This window comes from Triticum dicoccoides, chromosome 5A, assembly GCF_002162155.2.
Source record: "Triticum dicoccoides isolate Atlit2015 ecotype Zavitan chromosome 5A, WEW_v2.0, whole genome shotgun sequence".
NCBI classification, from domain to species: Eukaryota; Viridiplantae; Streptophyta; class Magnoliopsida; order Poales; family Poaceae; genus Triticum; species Triticum dicoccoides.
The window spans coordinates 108,249,989-108,264,712 of record NC_041388.1 but is presented as its reverse complement, the minus strand read 5'-3'; positions in this window follow the sequence as shown (position 1 = coordinate 108,264,712).

Sequence of the window (14,724 nt, the reverse complement as noted above, 5' to 3'; positions counted from 1 at the left end):
GTGGAGGGTCTAGCTTGCCAGGCTGCAACACAAACACGACAAGAATGATGTACAGTCAAAACCGATTCACCAGTCGTCACCAGAACCACTATTCACACCAGAACCTTCGCTGCTCGGCCTACGCCAGCCACTGCCCTAAAACCACACCTAATCTCCAGCCCCTACCCCCACCTTTCGATCCCCTAGCACACATCAAGTGTCCCCTAGTTCGCCGGAAAGCCATGGTGCGCCGCAAGATCACGTACTACAAGATGCTGACGCCAGAGCGCCATGCAGAAATTGCGGCGGTGGTCGGTGCCACAGACCTCCATTCCCAAGCTCGCTTTGCGGTGGGCCAATCCCCGAGTTCTCTGGAGCAAAGCTACGAGGAGGAGGCAGCCGATCCAATGTTCATCATGGAGGTTGCGGCGCAGAAGGCCCCCGATGGGTATGAGACGATGGACGTCAACTTCGTGACGGCATCCGAGTCCCCCATGGTGCAGGCAGACTAGCGGTTCAACCTGGCGATACTAAAGGAGGACCGAGAGGCAGAGGCTCAACTCGACGCGGAGCGAGCGCATGCCGCTGCCATCAAGGCTCTCCTGCAGGAAGAACCGGATGTCGTGGATGTGAACCAGGCGGCGGAGGCTCAACTTGAGGCGGAGCGTGCGGATGGCGCTGCCATCAAGGCTCTCCTATAGGCGGAACCATACGTCCTGGACTTGAACCGGGCGGCAGAGGCTCAACTCGTCGCGGAGCGCGCGGATGCCACTCTCATCGAGGCCCTCCTGCAGGCGGAACCGGACATCCTGGACTTGAACCGGGCGGCAGAGGCTCGACTCAACGCGGAGTGCTCGGGTGCCGCTGCCATCGAGGCCCTCCCGCAGGTGGAACCGGACGTCCTCAACTTGAACCGGGCGGTGCTCTCGTCCGTGTAGAGCGCCCGTACGCTCCGCATGAACGAGTAGCTGGAGGCCGAGGACAACCACGATGAGGATACACACGTCGGCAGCTACGGCTGGTTCGCGCCGGCAGTCAAAGACGGCGAGGCCGTCTTGTTCCGCGAGCCATGATAGTTTTTCTTTATGTTGTTGTTTTTATGGATCTTTTGCTATGTAAAAACATATATTGTTATGCAAGTCGCCTGACTTGGGTCAGTCTACCATTTCAGGCGGTTGGATGAATATCCTACCATTTCAGGCGGTTGGATGAATATTCGTGTGTGGGTGCGGTGCGACCGCGACAGCCGTGCGCAAGTGTACCTCCTTTTCATTTTGAAAACTTTAGGCAAGCTTGGCAAAAATGTGTGGCGAAGTATGGCAATGCAAGGCCTAGACCCAAACAGGATAAGTATGTACTAGGGGTACTAGTGTTAAAAAAGAAAGGCGGGGTTTTCCTTCGCAGGATTAATCGATACAAATCCTCATTTCACGTGTCAATTAATGCGTATTTTTCTCCAAAGCCCAAAGAGCTAAGCATCTCACTCCTCATCGCTTGATTAATGCAGCGCCATGCAAACCAACCTTCTCACTTCCGCATGCATGCAGGGGATATTAATGTCCTTGGTTGCTAGTGTACTCTCTCCGTTCTTTTTTAGTTTGCGTATAACGCGGCGCACGCATACCAAGCGGATCACCCCGTGCATTATTTTGTACAATTTTACCCCTGCATGCAAGGACCTAGAGAAATGTATGGCTCTTAATACGCATGGAGTCATTGGCTCCTTTTCCTTGATTCCTACTTGAGTCTTCTCGGATTCTCCGCAAGCGCGCTTCCCCTGCCTCTTATATGCATGCTGCATGCATGCGTTTGGTCTGTCATCACTCCCGGGCTGCATACACATCTATAAAGCAAGGGTAAAAAACCATCAATTTTGCTCGATTAGTGTTAATGGCCTTTTGCAAATTGTAATTTTGATATACTGGCCTTGTGTACAAAAAATGGAGGTAGTAACTATTATATTTGACTTCCTTCCCCATTGCGGTGACATCGATGATATCTTGAACGTTGTGGTTTGGCGAAGTGCGTTCGACGGAGAACACCATTGAGGGAGACCATGGTAAGTCATTCGCAAGTGCCGCCTGCAAGCCGAGACAACCGCCTTATTTGCATCTAGGAAGTCCATTGAACCGAAGGACATGTAAATGTACTAGTACTACTAGTACACAATAGCATCGTCCGTCCAGCTTAGTGCGGTGAGATGGTTTCTCGAAGAAGACGATGGAGAAGCGGAGTCAGCGAAGAGTGAAATGATGGTTGCTTCATCCGTGCTTTGTGATTTGATGCCTCACTACTTTGTGATTTGTGATAGAAGGTACAAGGGAGTAGACTATGTGCTCTATATTGTATATGCGTCCAAGCACGGGAGAAAGAGGAGAGACGTTGCATTTTTCTATTCCTTCAATCAATCAATCAGTGAGCTTCGGTTCCATCCTTTTGGCTTTGGCAACACGGCCCACAATGCTTCCCACGATGTCAAAAGTTATTTTCACATTTGGCTACACATTGTGGATGCCCTTAACCGTACCACTTGGTTTTTCTCCTGTGTGCTATCTATACAAATCTCAATTATATTGATCTAAAAAATTATAGAATCAAGATTAGTAAAAAGGAGGTGATTTTGCCACGCGGATGGCGGGGGAGGTTTCTTATTTTTAGAGGACGTTGTCCTGGCGGTTTTCTAACATGAGGTTCCACGTGTCAGTGCTTTACCAAGCCGATCCGCGTCCCACATGAGGCATAACAACGACAGAAGCAACACGTGGTTAACTTCAAGAAGATGAGGGAGAAGCGGATTCACCAACGAGTGAAATGATGGTTGCTTCGTCCCTCCAACTTCTTTTTTAGCATTATTACTTCGTCCCTCCAACTTAACTGCGGGAAAGGTGCAGCTTCATGATTTGACGCCTCATTGCTCATTACTACGCCGGCGCTATGACTGGGTGCTTCACCCTGGCTGCTCTGCACTGTATTCTGGTATGCCACGTGGACCTGGTAGCTTGATGTCCCACATGTTGGTGAAAGGGACTAGAAGATTTATAAAAGAGAGTGCTCCACTCTAACGATGGAGGAGTACAAGACACGACGGCCAGTGAACTGTCACTTGTACTGTATAGTACTATAGTTTTGCTGTTTCGCACGATCCATCGATACAAACCCGATTAAATAGGAAAGGGCGGGATTTTTCCCACGCGGTATATGATACTGGCCATACATTTCAAAGGAAATTTTAATGTATGCAAACTGAATAATTAAGTAACAATATGATATCTAGTAAAACTAAAAACACATATGATTTATTGTGTTAGAGTGTAGTAGTAGTGTTGTATTGCATAGTTGTTAGATGTAACATGCGAGAACGTGTAGAGATGTAGTTTTGGAGGGCCTATAGAGAGAAAACCGTAATACGTTCACCAAACTTCAGAATAAGTTGATTACGGTCACTATATATGTTTTGCGGTGATTATACGGTCACTTGCTCATGGTTCAGCATCTGATTGCACTCTGTTGACCGGCCAAATAGTATGTGTGGCACCATGTTGACTAGTTAAACTGACCATGTTCCTTGCGGGTCCCACCTATCAGTTCGCATAGGGAAAAGGCCAGAGAAACACAAATTTACGCAGGCGCGACAAGAACTCGTGCGCGGGAATCACCTGGTTGTGTATGTCTCTATCAGGGCCTCCTGTGTGCGCATGCACGTTTAGGTTGAGCACTTGAGCGTGAGAGTGTGTGTTGGTCGTGTGGTGTACTGGTGTGTGCATGCATGCGTGTGTGCGTGTGAGTGTTGCGTGCGTGCGTGACTGCGTGTGTACGTGTGAGTGTTGCGTGCATGCGTGGGTGCATGTGTTCGTGTGAGTGTTGTGTGCATGCAGTTCGTGTGCATGTGTGCGTGTGTGTATAATGACCACACCAGCTCCTGTGTGTTAAAATAGACGGCTCAGCATACCAATACAAGGCCACCTTGTTCGTTGTGCACGCGGTCATGACTTCGAACCACCGTCCAATATTTTTTGTCGTTTGTTTTCATTCTTACTAGCAAGATGCCCGTGTGTTGCACGTAACATCAAGATGCATTTGTATGACTAGTTTATCTTGTGAGAGAAAAGGATGAACGAGGGAAGGCCTTATATGCAAATGTGGAGAGGTGTGTGGGTACCTTTTTGCAAAATTGCCATAGTTTCTTTCCTATCCGTCAGATATAAATTGGACGGCCTATATTGCAGAATGGCAGGCACACCATCATCACCAACTCTATTTTTTATAAGAGTGTATTTTATAAGAGTGTAGATGTAGAGTAGATACAAGCCGACAGGTGGGCCCGATGGTAGTGATATAATGCGATGCAACACTAGAGGTGCCACATGGAGCGTTTAACTGGTCAACTAGTCGTGTCTAGAGCAAATACAGAGTTGTACGGTGAGCCCGTGACTGTATAATAACCACAAAACGTAAATGGTGACCGTAATGAGTGGACTCGGAAGTCCAATGTACGTATCGTGCTTTCGCTTCAAATACAATGATCGTCACTGTATATATCGCGAGAGAAAGATGAAACATGCGTGAATGTGCTGGGGGCTTACTTTTAGAGGACCTGGAGATAGTCTGTGTGCGTACGTGAAAGGGGCATAGAGGGGGGGTATGCGATGGAGAGAGATGCTCTTCATTTCTCTTTATTATGACTAAGTTTATATATAGTATAACAATATACAAATTCACAGTGCGGAATAAATATCATTGTAGGCACCATGCAATGCAAATTAGCGTTCATACTCCTCCATATAACTTTGTAATGTTGTATACATGTAGAAATTCTAAAATAATTTTTGACCACACTTTATTCAAAAGGAATGTTGTATGCGAAGTAAACGTGAAGAGAGGGCTTTTTAGATCAATGGGGTACGTGATGTAACATGTGTGAATGTGTAGTTGATGCATTTGGCAGGGCCTAGAGAGGCATGTGTGTGTATTACATATTCAAAAGAGGCATGGATAGAGGGGCCGGTGAGGGGGCGTGGGAGAGATAGCACGAGAAATGAGAGTGGTCTAGAGAGAGAGAGAGAGAGAGAGAGACGAATATGACATCACGACGTTAGATTCCCTTGAGTGTGTATATGCAAGGGGGAGTGGATAGAGGCAACAGGAGAATATTTTTTGTGTGTGGTGTCTGTGTTGGTATGTGTGGGTGTGGGAAGATAATGAGACGTGGGGGCAGAGGGTGTGTCACCCCGTGAGGTCCAGTGGGTCGAGGTGAGGCCCTTCGTTCAGTTCCACCCTGCGCCACATTGGTCGGCCCATGACGCATTTAGGGAGACCCATGGATGACTAGCCGTACAAGACAAAGATAGCATAATTGTGGAGGACTCTGTGTCCACTGACAAATCCGGCTAGGATTTGTAACCCAAGGTTCTCAGACTAAGGTAACCCCTTTATCTCTAATATTACTATTCATCCAACCTAACTTTAAGGGGCATCCTACAAAATGCTCTGCTAGAATCATACTCGTCGATTAGGAAGAGAGGTGTGAGACAATGCGGGAGAGACAGGCCTAAAGATAATATTGTGCGTACAGGAGACACGTAGGTAGGTCTATGTATAGAGAAAGGGTCGACGGGGATTATGCGTGTGTATGCTTGTGAGAGGAAGAGTGCTTGTGATAAAGGTTAGTGAAAACATTCGTAAATGGTTACGAGAGGGAGGGAGGGTTATATCGAGAGCATGTGTGCGAGAAAGACACCTCGAGAGAGAGTGTGTGAGCATGTGCGAGAGACCACCGATGGAGAGTGAAATTACACGTAAAAGACTGTTGTACACATTGATTAAATATATAAATTGTATCCAAATATTAGGATGGGATCATGATATTTGTAGTTCGCGTAAGGAACGGTCATTGATCCATCAGACATCTAGATTATGTCGAATTTGAGCATGTCTATGTTATTATTCGACACAATTGATCCACATAGTTAGTATTTTGAAGTCCAGACAATACATCGCTTTAGCAATCGAATATAAACGTGAGTATAGTTCATGTTGTGTGTGTAAAGCACATTATACATACGAAAGTTACACAATGAACATTATAAATAGCTACCTATGAACTAGCATACATTTGAATTCAACTTAAGGTGGTTTAAAAAATCGAATTCAACATGAATTACATTCAATTATTTGAATTTGATATCATGGCATTTGTAAATCATACCTAAAATATGGGGGCACCAATCTTTGCTCTAATTTTGTACATAATAGCACATGTAGTCGTGTACAAAATAGATTCAAATTTAGCTCCTCCATTCCAAAATAATTGTAGTTATAGGATTTTCAAGTGTCAAAACTTCAAAAAGAAGCGGATAATTTAATGAGGTTTTCAAACATACAAGGTCAAATTTAACGTTGTCTATTTAGGTCAATCCTCAAAGTTCAAGAGTACTCTAAATGTGAATGCTTGTGTTTCAAAATTTCGAACGAAGCACCAAAAGAGCCTCTACTCGCCCGAAACCGCATGAGAACAATGTTTGGTAGTACAAGGAAATTACTTTTCTAATAACTCCGACCCGTGAAACCTACCGGCCCGACGTCCAAAGGTCTAGACCGGGGTAGGTTTGTAGCTTCATCTAGACGCCACGCAACCGCCTCCGAAAAACATTCATACACAATGGCCGCCTAAGCACACATGCGCGTGGCCGAAATCGCTCCCGCCCACTATTTGGGACACCTGGGATTACCATCCTACCCCTGACCCGAAGTAGGTCCGAAATTTAAGAGGGGGCAAAGTTCGTACTTTCCCCAAATTTCAAACAAGCGCGGCCCATCTTCTGTTCAAAATAGCCAAAAACAAGCGCATCCCAGACCGAAACATGGTTCTCCCCCCTACCCCCTATCGTGGTTTTGTCACGGCAGATGTCCTCGTGAAAGGACTTAGTCGTGGAGCCATCGCTACGGGTTAGCTTAAAGGGGTTAAACCGGACAAGGGACACGAGAGTTTTATACTAGTTCGGCCCCTTACGATGAAGGTAAAAGCCTACGCCTAGTTGTGATGGAATTGCTGGGGTTTTGATGACCAGGGAGCGAATCCGCTTTGCCTGGCTTCGAGTTGTTGTTGTCTGTTGTCCCTAAACCGCCACCGAGGCGTCCTTCTATATACATAGGTCGACGCCCGTCGGTTTACAGAGTCCCGAGGTCGGATCATCAACGTGTCCAACTCGGTCTCTATCCTTCCTATCTTATAATACAAGTTACATGAGAAAGTCGGTTTACATCTACAGGCCTCAACTCGCCTTTGGGCCTTGGGCCTTCATAAAGCGCCACCAACCTTTATCTTCCTAGGCTTCTAATCCTCATAGAGTTAACCCGGCTACTCCTGGCTGGTTTACGTCCAGTAGTAATATCCCCAACATTAGGCATAGATTGTTTTGAACTTGTTCATGTCAATCTTCAATACTTAGAAAAATTCTTGCCCTTGCACCTTCGCATAGATCTTGTAAACCGCCCTGACGTCATCCTTTGGATTTGTAGTAAACTGCTGTGATGTCATCTATTCATTGAAGCCAAAGATGCCTTTTATTAATGAGCATCCAACCATCAAGGCGACAAATTTATTAAATATCCATTTTTGAGCTCCTCAACTCCCGCGCCTGACGCTTATCTCTTCGCCTTATAAATAAGGCTGAGACCCCTTTTCTCTTTCCTCCGCTACCTCTTCGTCTCTTCTTCCTCCTCACGACGTCCCTGCACCCGAACGCCGCCGCCATCGTCGAACTTTGCCCCTTCCTCATCGTTGGACGCTGCATCACCCTAATCAAACCAGAAAACCGCGGCATCTCTCCGCCGTTCCTGTGGCACTCATAAGCCTTCTTTCCTTCCACCCTATATCTTGTTTTTAGGGTTTCACTGTTCGTCGGAGTTCATCGAAACTCTGGTGCTATTCTTCTCTTTTTCCGTAGCATCAAAGGCTAGTTTGAACCTGTTGTTCTTGCGCGACCGTAGCCATAATCTCATTTTCCTCATTAGACTCCCCCTTTATACAGAGAACAACTTATCTGGATCTGCTGAACTGTTTTAAGCTTCTGAAGTTTAAACCTGAATATGTTCTAGTTTCTGTCACACCTCAGATCTAGAATTTTCATATAAATCTGTGGAACCTGTTTCCCCTTACTTAGGTATTTTTAGATCTATACTCCTCACACCAATATAGGCGGTTTAACTTTTTGAAGTATGATAATCCGGTAGGTACCATTAGTCCCCTTATAAACCGCCGATTCATTTGTACTCCAGTGTAACAATAATACCTTTGCTTCTGCTTATTGCTTTACCATTCATAACTGCATCAGCCTCTAATTTAACTAGTTTTATCTGCTTAAATTCCTTCCTCCTCAACCTTTTGTGCCATATGCTTTGTCATTAACGAACCATAAACCGTCATTATTTTCTTTCCAGCTCTTCACTTGCAATGACCAAACATTTCTATTCTTGTAATTGGGTCCCTTCCCGGGTTACAGAGGAGCAACTAAACGGAATGGTCAAGATTGGTACCTTAGCAAAGAAAAATGAAATCCAGTGGCGAGTTCCTGGGCCGGAAAATCCTCCTACGACCCCCAAACAGGGTGAAGTAATGGTGTTTGTTGATCATATAGTCTATGGCTTTAAACCGCCTGGATCTAAGTTTTTCCGAGATGTACTTGCCAGCTTTCAGATCCACCCTCAAGAAATTTGACCCAACTCGGTATCCAATATATGCAACTTTCATGTTTTTTGTGAAGTGTACCTACAAGAAGAACCAACTGTCGAGCTGTTCTGGGATTTCTTCCATTTAAACCATCGCACTGAATTTGTAGACAGACCCAATACTGAACTTGGTGGCGTCTCTATTCAGAAAAGGAAAGAGGTTGATTTTGCTCATGCCAAACTTCACAGTCACCTGAAAGAGTGGAATCAAACTTGGTTCTACTGCAGAGACACCTCTCCTGAAGATGAGAACCCTCTGTCGGGTTATCATGCTCACCGGCTCGCTAATACTCATCCGCTTCCGCAATGACTAAGTGCCCAGGAACGAGCCTCGTACGCACCTCAACTCGACAAGCTTAGAGCCTTTGTGGCCAACGGTTTAACAGGTGTGGACTTCGTCCGTTGCTGGATATCCTGGAGTATCCTGCCGTTAAGTTGTCGCGCCGTTTTAATGTGTGAGTATACTGGTGATGTACAAGACTCCCAATGCCATATCAATATTCAGCTAACAGATGAGGAAGTCATTGAGTCTGTCAAGAAAATGTTGAATGAACCAGAAGCTGTCTGCAGCAAGACCGGGTTAACCCCTTTTGCACGCAAAACAAACCGCCCGCTGTAAGTATTGTCTGTACTTCCGCTTTACGCCTGATATTTTTAGACTGTGCAATCTTTGAATACCCTATGCCCATCTTTAAACAGGGTGATGATCCGTTCTGGAAAAAGAAGCCTCAGGAGAAAGCGGTGAAGCCTTCTCGTCCTAAAACGAAAGCCGTCAAGAAAACCACAAAAAGGAAGGCACCTGAACCCATCGGTTTAGAGCTTGATGACGACCCGGACGAACCGGACGCGGAGGTAGAACTTGATTCACTTGGTTCACTTTTCATGCATATCATTGACAATGATATTTTTCAGGAGGACGTTGAGGGCAGCCAAGCTGACGATGCAGAGGTAATTATCCTTTCCTCTGGTTCAGACTCTCTGCCAACACAAAAAATTCGTCAAGCAGTCTGGAAAGTAAGATTTTCTCACCCTCTTGCTCACTTGGACCCACAATTTCTTTTGAAGAAGCAGCAGCACGAGGCTCACCGCACAACCCGGCATGGCGGCAAACGGTCACCTCGACCGGTTTACTGAACACCCCGGTTCAAAAACGCCGACCTGAGGTCTCACCCACTTCTGACACTTCTTATCCCAAGGCAGGCTTTTTCTGACAACCTCTTAATTCGTCTGATTCGAATTATCAGGTGACACCTCCTTCCTCATCCGGCGAATCCACGGCCACACAACTCCCTCCTTTTAAAACCGTGGTTGGGTAAGTATTTCAACCCAATCTTTTGATGTTTCACACTTTATATGCTATACTAACCTTTGCATCTGTTCTTTTTTAGAGCCAAGGCCAGACCCAGTAAGAAGGCCTGGGTGAATAACCCGTCTGATGATCATGTGGTGATTGAACCGGAGCTGACTACGGAACCTGAAGGTCCAAATATTGAGGCCACATTTGATGAACCGCCCCCTCAAGATCATAATGTTGACGAACAAGCGGAAATTGATACCGCTGTGCCAGATGATAAACCGGCAAGTCCAATCTAGGATGATGATGGATCTTCTAGTCCAGTGAAGACTATTGACACTCCATCAACTCCAGAAAAGGCTGCTGGAGATAAAGAAGATGAGGTTATCATTACCGGTATTGGCCACACCTCTCCTGGCCATCCTGTTGTATTGGCGAAACATAGTGCCAAAGAAGAACGTGCTGCCATGGAGAAAGGCAAGTGGAGCACCGATTTATCAAGCTATGCCCATTTCAGTGCTCAAGAACTCCACTCTGGCTTTCTAAACCGTCTGCACACAAACCGTGACTATGAAGCCGGTTTGGTGAATCTGATGAAGGAGCGCTATGAGGTAATGACATAACTTTTCCTTTCTTAAGTCTAATTGCAAATACCAACTCTAGTAGCCCCCAAGGGCCGGTTTGTGATAACAATCATAAATCGGGACTTTGTAATATCTCAACCCTTGCATACTTATCCTCCATATGTCAGGTGATCCTTTGGAATTAAACCGGTACTTTATCGTTGTGTTCCTGTAGTTTTCATATGTGTAGTCCCCAAGGGCCGGTTTATCTTTCCAAGGTGAACTGGGATTTTAACCAATGCTCCAAGTTGAACAAATGTACATTAGCCCCCAAGTGCCAAAGATAATGTTTGCATTGTATTTGGGACTTGCAAAAATTTCTAATAATAAAGCAAATAGGCATTAGCCCCCAAGTACAAAGTGCATAACTTGTTATGTGCTTGGTACTTCAAAAATATACATCCCACTGATGATATGTCATTCCTTTACAGGCTGAGCTGGGCAAAAAGGACTCCCAAACCGCTGATCTTCAAGAAAACATCAAGTCTCAGAAAACGGAGGCTTCCAAAGCCAAGGAGGAACTGACTAAAGCCTTAGCAGCCATGGAGAAGCTGAAGAAAATTTTTAAGAAGGAACGTGCAAATTGGGATGCCGAGAAGGCCGATTTAGCCAAGAAAGCCGAAGACGCAAAAGCAGCCCTGAAACCGGTGGTTGAGGAACTAACCGGTTTAAAGCGGCAAATAAATGCTATGACTTCTGCTATATTTGGTAAGCGCCCTCATCTAGTATGCTTCAAGTCCCCTTTACCTTAGCAGTCACCGGTTTACTAATGCTCACAATGCTACAGGGACCCGCATTACCCATCTGGGCTGCGATATGCGGATGAAGCTGAAAGCAGCCTACACCTTGATAGAACAATTGTATTCCGGATCCCAACGGGCTATCTGCACTGTTGCGTACAACAGGCCTCCTCCATCGTTGATAAAAGAAACCATCAAGAAGCTATCCATGTTGCCTGTCCGGCTGGAGGAACTTAAAAAATCAGCTGCAAGGTCAGGTGCATTGACTGCGCTAATCCAGGCCAAGGCATGGACTCCAGATCTTGAACCGGCAGATATCAGCCAAGGCTACCCCAGTGTGAAGGAAGATGGTGCAGAATTCAATAATGATGATCTCCGAAGGCTGACAAGGGAAATGCGGCCTATAGCAAGAAAATTGGCGGATGACATAGATCTATCTCATTATCAACCGGTTTATGATGTTGATCAGAAAAAATGTCCTGCACCGATTCATGATGTAGCGGATCTTGTTCCGCCAATCCGTAAGCACACTTATGCTCCTGACATTGATCCTTCCCCTCTTATAAGTGAAGAAGCCGTATTCCAAGCGTTAACCGGAATCGATTGGACAACAATTGATTTCCAGCCACTGGGTAGAGAGGAGGAGGATGCACCAACTCAAGATGATCCGCAATCTTCAAGTCGTCCTGATGATGAATCTTGAACCGGAGGCCGGTTTAGCTGTCGCCGTCTGCCACTTGTTATGGAAACAATTATTCCTGGAGGGCATTTAAAGCACCTTGTAATAGGCTAGTTCAAACACTCGCTGTTATGCCATCAAGCATATTTATTTTGCTTGATACTGATAACTTGCCATGCCCTTTGGGATCTAGTATATGCATAGTCCATTATGGCGTTTATTTAACTTGTTCCTGCATATAAGAACTTGGAAGTGTCCTAGTGGTTTACCACTGGACGGGTCATGATGCCCAAAATATATACATAGATTGGATGGATAACCAAAATTGTAATAACCAGATATAAAATAGATGATACCTGTGATATATCTCGTTGGCTGACCAACTATTCTTATAGTAAGGGTGAAAACACTGATCTGGGGTATTGATGACTCCTTTCCTCCTTGCTGGTTCATATAAAAACCATACAGGGTTATGATAACCACAGGTTTGCACATATAATTCTGGTGACTGCTAGTCAAAACCAGACCGGATCAAATTAATGTCGGTTTAGAACTGATCATGTACTGACAATTGAGAATTGAAAGCCATGCCGGGTTGTAATATACACTGGTTTATCAGAAGATATTCATAAATCCCTTATCAAAAGAGGTTAAAACATTTGCAACAAATACAAGAAAAATATGCAAGGCTTTTCATGGGCTGCCAGGCCCTAAATCGAGGCTTTTCATGGGCTGTCAGGCCGCTGAGTTAAACCATTTTTCAAAGCCTTTTAAGATGGACCTCAATCATTAACCAATCATCGTTTTAACTTTGACAAGTTTAGGGTCTATGAGATTGACTTGTCAAATGTTCGATGGGTCATACCAGGTTTACCTGGATGGGGTGGCTTACTTAAAGAGGCAGGATAACCCGGGGTTTTAGGTGAATACACCTGGCTTCCAAGCCTGGCTTGATAGCCTATTACAAGGGTGCAAGCTCGTTGTTCTTTGAGAAGCAAGGAGCCCCCAAGTAATATTTGAGCTGTGCACGGCGGGTACCTATATTTGAGTTGTGCTTTTTGCAACAGACTCTCTTCGGTTCCGCATAATTTCCTTTTTGGCTTTAAGCCTATCAAGAGGTGTAGCTATGGTGTAAATACAACCAAGCCCCCTGGTGATTTCCCTGTTTGGCCTTAAGCCGATTGTAACGCCCTCAATGCGGCTATATCTCCTACGTGTCGAAGCACGACTTAGAGGCATAACCGCATTGAAAGCAATGTCGCAAGTGAGGTAATCTTCACAACAACCCATGTAAATAAATAAAGGGGAAAGGTTCATAGTTGGCTTACACTCGCCACGTCACACAAATACATAAATAAGTCATTACATTCATCCAATACACTCAGGGTTCGACTACGGTACCAAAATAAAGATCAACCCCCAAATGCGACAAAGTCCCCGATCGCCCCAACAGGGCACCACTACTGATCATCTGGGAAAGACACATAGTAACGACGAGAGTCTTCATCAAACTCCCACTTGAGCTCGGTCATATCATCTGGAGCGGTATCATCGGTCCCTGCATCTGGTTTTGGAAGTAAACTGTGAGTCACAGGGACTCAGCAATCTCACACCCTCGCGATCAAGACTATTTAACCTTATAGGTAAGGTAAAGGTATGATGTGGAGCTGCAGCAAGCGACTAGCATATATGGTGGCTAACATATTCGCAAAGAGAGCGAGAAGAGAAGGCAAAAGCACAGTCAAACAACTATGATCAAGAAGTGATCCTAAACAACCTACGTCAAGCATTACTCCAACACCGTGTTCACTTCCCGGACTCCACCGAGAAGAGACCATCACGGTTACACACGCGGTTGGTGCATTTTAGTTAAGTTAAGTGTTCAAGTTATCTACAACCGGACATTAACAAATTCCCATCTGCCCATAACCGCGGGCACGGCTTTCGAAAGTTCAAATCCCTGCAGGGAGTCCCAACTTAGCCCATCACAAGCTCTCACAGTCAACGAAGGATATCCCTTCTCCCAAGACAATCCGATCAGACTCGGCATCCCGGTTACAAGACATCCTCGACAATGGTAAAACAAGTCCACAACACCACCCGAATGTGCCGACAAATCCTGGTAGTAGCTGCACATATCTCGTTCTCAGGGCACACTCAGATTGTCCAAACTTCCGGTAGGCCAGCCCAGAGTTGCCCCTGGTGGCCACCGGCGGCTGACAAGGTGGACCAACACTTAGAGGAGCACTGGCCCGGGGGGTTTAATAAAGATGACCCTTGGGCTCCGGAAACCCTAGGGAAAAAGAGGCTAGGTGGCAAATGGTAAAACCAAGGTTGGGCATTGTTGGAGGAGTTTTATTCAAGGCGAACTGTCAAGGGGTTCCCATTATAACCCAGCTGTGTAAGGAATGCAAAATCCGGGAACATAACACCGATATGACGGAAACTAGGGCGGCAAGAGTGGAACAAAACACTAGGCATAAGGCCGAGCCTTCCACACTTTACCAAGTATATAGGTGCATTAAGATAAACAAGATAATATGGTGATATCCCAACAATAAACAAGTTCCAACAAGGAACGATCTCCAATCTTCACCTACAACTAGCAACACTATAAGAGGGGCTGAGCAAAGCGGTAACATAGCCAAACAACGGTTTGCTAGGACATGGTGGGTTAGAGGT